Source organism: Carlito syrichta, unplaced genomic scaffold (assembly GCF_000164805.1).
Source record: "Carlito syrichta isolate Samal-C Ts95f unplaced genomic scaffold, Tarsius_syrichta-2.0.1 Scaffold309791, whole genome shotgun sequence".
Taxonomy (NCBI): Eukaryota; Metazoa; Chordata; class Mammalia; order Primates; family Tarsiidae; genus Carlito; species Carlito syrichta.
In genome coordinates this window covers 417,398-424,412 of record NW_007253887.1, presented here as the reverse complement: position 1 = coordinate 424,412, position 7,015 = coordinate 417,398, and the positions used below count along the sequence as shown (strand labels likewise).

Genomic DNA, 7,015 nt, shown 5'->3' with positions numbered 1-7,015 from the left:
GGGGCGTGAACAGCCGCCGATTGGGGGCAACTTGGGACTTGGGACCAACAGCAGGGGCGTCGGTTGCGATCTGGATTCGGCGAGGAGGGTAAGTGGCCGCGCGCAGGGCTAGCGGCTCCTCTCGGCGCTGCTCGGCGGCCGAAGGGCCGGGGACGGGACACGTCCCGGCGCTCGTCGGCCGGCTTGTCTAAACGTGGCCGCTGTGGGGAGGTCAGCGCGGGGCGGGATTTATTCCCTGCCAATATCCCCATTCCCGAACTTCTTGTTGTCAAAGCATCCCAACTCGGGCCGGGACGCGGCTCGGCGTTCGCACCAACTTGGCGTAATTGACATCCCTCAGGGGGCCGGGGCACGCGTCCCCTGCTCCTCTGCGGCGGCGACCCGGCGCGCGGGAGGCTGCCTCGGTGTTTGCGGTGCGCGGACAGCAGTTCCTAGACGGCGAGCGTACCGGCTCTGGAAAATTAACCCGCGCCGGAGTGGGGGCAGTGCGGGAACCGTGTTCGAATCCATAGGATGGGCAAGCGCTCGTCATGCTCAGGGTGGGTCTTCAGTGGCCAGAGAACTGGAGTGACCAGCCGAGCACTGTAGCCCGGGCTTCGGGGCTTTGCCGTTATTGAAAAAAATTGACAGCACTGCTGGTCTTTAAACTTTGTAAAGTGATTACTTTCTCTGAGCACTTGAATCCGTGTCCCTCCTACGGGGCTCGGACCTCCACATCCACCCGCAAGATGCGTCCGAAGGACTTGATTAGGACCAGATGGGAGCTGCTGTCTGTACCAGTGCCCAGAGCCCCGGAGAATCCTAGACAAGACTGTGAAAGGGACTTGCCAGCCTGTGGGTTGGTGTTTGTTTGAGCACCTATGTGTTTAAGTCATGAAGTTGTGACAGGAACTGACAACAGAGGATTCAGGGTTAAACCTGACACTTCGTTTGTGACTGGCCTGGGTTAGATTTTTTCTCTCTCTCTCTCAGTGGTAAGGGGGTAAAAGCAGTTTGTTTTTCACGTACTTGTAGTTTAACAGAACTCAGTACTATATTTTCTCGTAATTTTTACTTGACATGAACGAATGCTTATTGAGAGTATTAGTTAGAGATTGGTACAGAATTTAAGAATATTTTGGTCTTTGAAAATATGTAAAAACACTGAGATATATGATTATGTATGTCTATATGCATATGGAGATGCGCATGTGTACACATGAACGTGTATATGTGTAAGTGTGTGTGTTATATATATATATAATTGATAGGTAAAAGAGGTAGAAATACATGAAGAGGTAACTTAGCCTTGAACTTCCCCTGGGTCACAGAGGTGGACCCTCAGAGTTGTGGGATGTCTAGTGAGTGTGTATGTGTAAGCATGTCTGCATCTGCCTGGTCTGTCTGGGTCAGTATATGTCCGTGAACTTTATGAGCCTTCCGTTCAATACCACTCGGTGCAGATTCCGTGTTCCTGTTTTACAGCCCAGCCACCGCCAGCCAGCCCATCTGTTAAAACATAACATGTACACTTCGGTGGGAGCACTGGAGTGGAGCGTGGGTAGGGGGCAACCCTTAGCAGAAACAACATGCTACAAACAAAGCCTGCCTCTCAAGTTCTATTTTCATTCAGTGTTTGGCCTGAACTTGTAATTTTGGTAGGGGGAGAGGGAAAAGGGAGTGTTTGTCTATAGAAATGGCAGACTGCATTTTGTGAAATAATTATAGCCATGGCTTGGGGAGGGGGAGTTGATAGGAGACAAAATAATCCCTCTAAAAAAGAAGTGTGGTGCTTGTCATCCCACATGCAACACTGATTTATGCTTTGCAGTATAGCATGTATTTCAGAAACCATTCTATTTTGCTTGCTAAGAGAATGCGTTAAAACTGAATTGTTTTGCACCCCCCTCAAAAAACAAACCAACACCTTAATAGAAGTAAACAGAGCTTTATTGTAGAGGCATAGTAAGACTTAAGAATTCTAAGCCTTAGTAATTCTAATGAAATATGCTTTCAGGAATTTATAACTTGGATATAAATTCATATTCAGCCTAATCACTAGTTGCAATGGTTCACAATTTATAGTTTTAAAAATAATAAAAAGGCTTTATCACAAAAATTCTGATGACTAAAAGGGTATGGAAGCAGTATTACAGCTTAATAAGTTCCTCCAGCCAAATGACTGATACTTTAAAAAACTATAAATTCCTTTAATAGCATAATTACTTTAGGTGACAAAATAAAGGCAGTATTTTTGAGCAGCACAGTTGATATTTTTCCCAATAATTTTATGCTCATAATTACATCTTAATAATGGTGTTCATTATATGTGGGCAGAATAAACTGGAATGGTTTTTAAGAACTCATCATAAGACTTATTGTTTTCAATTTTATGGTATGTAAACATTTTGGGGAAATATGCAAATCCCTAATCTATGAGTGTCTTTAAATTTCTGATGGATTATATAGACACAATAATTCTCCCACCTTGATATGAATCATCCTAGCAACCGGGTTATTTCTTAGAAATTCAGTTCTTTTTTTTTTTTGAGTTGGAGTCTCACTCTGTCTCCCAGACTGGAGTGCAGTGGCACGCTCCTGGCCACCGGCGATCCTTCCACCTCAGCCTTCCAAGTAGCTGGAAACATAGGCGTGCGCTACCATGCCTGGCTAATTTTTTATTTATTGTAGAGATGAGATCTCGCCAAGTTGCCCAGGCGGGTCTCGAACCACGCAATCCACTCACCTCAGCCTCCCAAAGCGCAGGATTACAGGCTGAGCCACCGAGCCCAGCTGAAATTCAGTTCTTGAGCTGGACTCTAGTCCCAGGGATTGGATTTGAGAGATTGGAGTGGATCTTAGGAATCTGCATTTTTTTTTTTTTTTTGAGTTGAAGTCTCACACTGTCGCCCAGATGGGAGTGCAGTGGCATGCTCCTGGCCACCGCAGCCTCGACCTGCTGGGTTCCGGCGATCCTTCCACTCAGCCTTCCAAGTAGCTAGAACTACAGGCGCGTGCTACTATGCCCGGCTAGTTTTTGATTTATTGTAGAGATGAGGTCTCGCCAAGTTGCCCAGGTTGGTCTTGAACCCGCGAACTCAGGCAGTCCACTCACCTCGGTCTCCCAAAGTACGGGATTACAGGCTGAGCCACCAAGCCTGGCTGGAATCTGCATTTTTAATAGGCATCTTCGGGTGATTCTGATGCCAGGGATCTCCTGACCCTATTTTGAGAAACATTAGAATGGTGCATATGATGTAAAAGAACAATTGTAGTCTGTGAGTTGATTTAACAGATAATTGTTCAGAAATTTCCAGATGGCATTTACTAGCCTTGTGAAATTTATAGGTACTATATAAACTGTCTTCAACAATGGGTCCCTTTTGTTCTGTGTTTGGAAGTGTTTTTGGAATCCTTAGCGATCTCTATTCCAAACTGTTGTCCTTGTTGTTGGCCCCAATTCTAAGGAAATCTGTCTGATAAATCAAGGTAATGTAATCTTCCTTTTGTGATCCTCCTTTTGTGATCCACCTCCCACTCTGAGCTCTGGGTTCCTGGGATTCTCTGGGGTGGCTTTGGCAGTCCTAATTCACATTGTTGGGCATTTCTTGCTGGAGGGTAAAATTCTTGGCCTCAGGAAGCACTCTTTAAAAGCCATTCTAGAACCAAAGTGCACCTCAGCTGGGCTAGTACAAACTTATATGAGGTCAAAGATCTTCTTGGGAAGCTGTGGTTGTTCTGCTTGTTGGCCAGGGGAGTGTTCCAGGTCACCCACCCAGAGGCTCAGGGATTCTTGTTTTCTCAAATTGCATTAGAAATATTTTGAGCTGTCCAATTAATTGGGTAAATAGATTTTCTCATTGTCACAGAGAGATGGGTTGAGAATTGTTTGCTATCTCTCCTTTCACTGAAATCACTGTGAATTTTTATTAATTATTGCCAATTAGTTTTAAATTTATCATTTCATACTGTCATTTGGATTCTGTTCTCCCATTTCACAGTGGTATAATTCTCCAGTTTACACTCCTAAATAAGGTTTGAAAGCGAAAGGCTGTATCAGAAGTTACCCTTTCCTCTTTCTGCTATCCAAGTCCCTAAAAAACCAAATAATTTCTCTCAGAGGTCAGAAGTACCCAGAATTTCTACTTCCTTGATGGCAAAAGTATGTGGGTAGGCTAGGGCACTGAACTTGGATTGTTCCAGACCACTGGATCATCACTGGGACTTTTACAGAGCAATTTCTGTTTAAAGAAGCACTTGGCAGGCATGTTGATAGGTCACTTATCTCAACAATCCTTTGAGGACAATGATTTTTTTCCACTTTGTTACAGATGAGCAAACAGCAGCCACAAAAGGATAATATTTAGATCCTGTCTTTCATACTCAAAGATGATACCAATAACTAAGTAGTTGGCCTTGCATTTTAACTTGTTTTTCTTCAGCTTCATGGTGATATGATAGGGTTATGCTTAGTCATTCTTATAGTCTGCATTTTTTTTTTTTTACCTTTTTCTTCAAATTTTTTCTTATGTTGAATGTGGCCTTGTAACAGTTCTCTTTATAAAGTTAACCACCATATATGATCATTGGTTCAATGACCCCGACCTTCACCAGCCAGCCTTGACCCAGGGAGGCAAATAGTTTGCTAAAAGTCACAGCACAACAGCAGCAAAGCCGGTGTGTAGAATCCTTGGGACTGTATTTTAGCCCTATGCTGTTTTGTCTGTTGTCATGTTAAGCTGCTAATGATGTTTTTACTCTGACAAAATAGAGTTGCTTAAATTTTATTTGCCTAGCTTTGGCATGATTGGATGGACTTAAAAAAATTTAAAAGCCTAGGGTATACTACCACAGCCCCTGATCATACAATAGAACTTATTTGTTCCCAGTTTAAAAAAAAAAAAACTGCAGTAGAATACTGCTTTTCTTGAAACTGGGCCATAGGTCATTGCAAGCTTCTAGACAACAATTCTAACTTTTTTTTTTTGGCTATGGCATTCTTCTGACATCTAACTTTCGTTTGGCAAATTCTTTTCAAGTTTTTGATCCTCCTTTTTTTACCCTTATTCCCATAGGAAAATCTACTTGTAAAAAATTCACTTTTTAAGTTAATCTGCCTTCTTAGCATCTCCTAATTCTTCCATTTTAGCCACTCTTACTATTTCTCCTCCGAAATGCCCTCTCAAGTTCCTACCTTCACTTCAGAGTTTTGGATCTAGTAATATCCTCTAATATAGAACAGTCATACATTATAGAAATTTTACACCAGCTTTAGCTTTGTGGATTTAACAATAACAGTAGTAAGAAGAAAAAAAGATAAAGGATTATATTGAAGTCATGTGATACTTGTATGTGTATCATATTAGATATTCCCAGCTTATAGTGTCAGTGGGAAATTTAAGATCCAGATGAATGAAGTGACAGATGCGCTCATCTGTGGCCTCACAGACACTCTCCTGATACAAGCTGAAAAACATTAACTGAAGACACAGCATCCTGGGTTACAGAAGAAAAACAAATGTTAAGCTCTGAGAAAAGAACCAGGCATACAGTGAAGGGTCATTGTGGAGGTGGGATAGGGAGCATGGTGAGAAAGAAATACCTCCAGTAAAATGCCAGACAGGGTGGTAAGAAATTTATAGAGGTGTGGATGGTTTGGGGTTTCTTGGGGGCATTGATTCTGTTTTATATTGTCTTCACAGCCCGCTTGCCCTCCTTGCTTTAAATAATTTATTACAGCAGCAGGCCTTCCCTGGTTAGTTTCTTTTTTTATAACTTTTTCCTTCTCATCTCTGGGTCTAATCAGAGGCATATATAATAGTGTGGCTGCTCTGGAGTACTTAGGAAAATCCGTGATCAATATTGCTACATTATAAACTCATGACTGTGCTATTCTATTTTTCAGTGTTGTCTTCCATGTTATATTAACTCAGTGTCTATGTTTTAAACAATATTTTATTAATCTGTGCACACTGAGTCTTCTGGACTTATTCTTCTTGGCTGGAACTATCTTTTGGGTAATCCATCATTGGACCACCATTGATCTAATGATGTATTTATTGCTCACTATTGCAGTACTGGCAAGAAACCCAGTATGGTTCTAAAAATTTGATTAAAAAGAAATCAAGTTTTTGCAACGCATAGCCATCCAATTATGTTAGGAGCTGCCAAGTATATTTTATGCTAAAATATACAAACATATTTCAAGTGAGCAAAATGTGCTCTTTTTGAAGTCTTTTAAAACTTTTTGCTATTAAATAATAGAACAAGAAGATACCTTGTAATTGGAAAAATTGTGAGTGCACTCCCCAACCCCAGCCAAAGATATTGTATACTTTTTGGATTATACCCTGAACACTAAAATAGACTTATCTGTTTAATTGACAGTGTGAAAATAGTGTTGATAAAATCTAGCTCCCAGTCCTTAAATGATCTCTCAGGTAATCATTACAAATAAAAATGGCCTGATATTAATGAACAAATACTAATTTAGAAGCTACCACGGGTGTGCCTCTTCTCTGGTTAGCTAACTCAAAGTTCAGTTTGTATATTAGCCTCTTTGAGAAGCTTTTGCATGTCCCCCTTTGGCCTAATGTCATTTTAGGCAGAGCCCTAATCTCCTGTGTTCTCCTACTCTAGACTGGGAGCCCCTTGAGGGCAGAGACCACACTTTCATCTTGTAGCTTCTCAAGAAATGTTATTCACGAAATAGTTGCGGGGTGGACCAGAGGCTGCAAAGAATTACAAGTGAACATTTGCAAGGCCTTAAAAGATGCATAAAGATATTCACCAAAAGCCTGCATGGCAGCAATAACTGAAGCATAATGCTCGACTTTCGGTTTTAGCACCATTCTCAGCACTTTGTAGAACTATTATCCAGCCATTCCCTACCCCATTCATCTTCAAAGTTCTTCCGTTTCATTCCTGACTTACCTTTTCCTCTTGCTGTGTGTCTTTTTCAAGGATGTCTTCAACTTTTTTTTTTTTTTTTTTGAGTTGGAGTCTCATTCTGTCACCCAGACTGGAGTGCAGTGGC

At 41.8% G+C, this 7,015-nt stretch overlaps 1 protein-coding gene across 1 annotated transcript in view; it reads left to right on the top strand.

The window, feature by feature from the left end:
* Positions 1-7,015, top strand: part of MARCH3 (membrane associated ring-CH-type finger 3) — a 147,583-nt gene continuing 140,568 nt past the window's right edge. The window contains exon 1 of the mRNA XM_008067853.2: positions 1-88. The gene's annotated coding sequence lies outside the window, so the exon portion shown is untranslated. The remainder of the gene's footprint in view (positions 89-7,015) is intronic.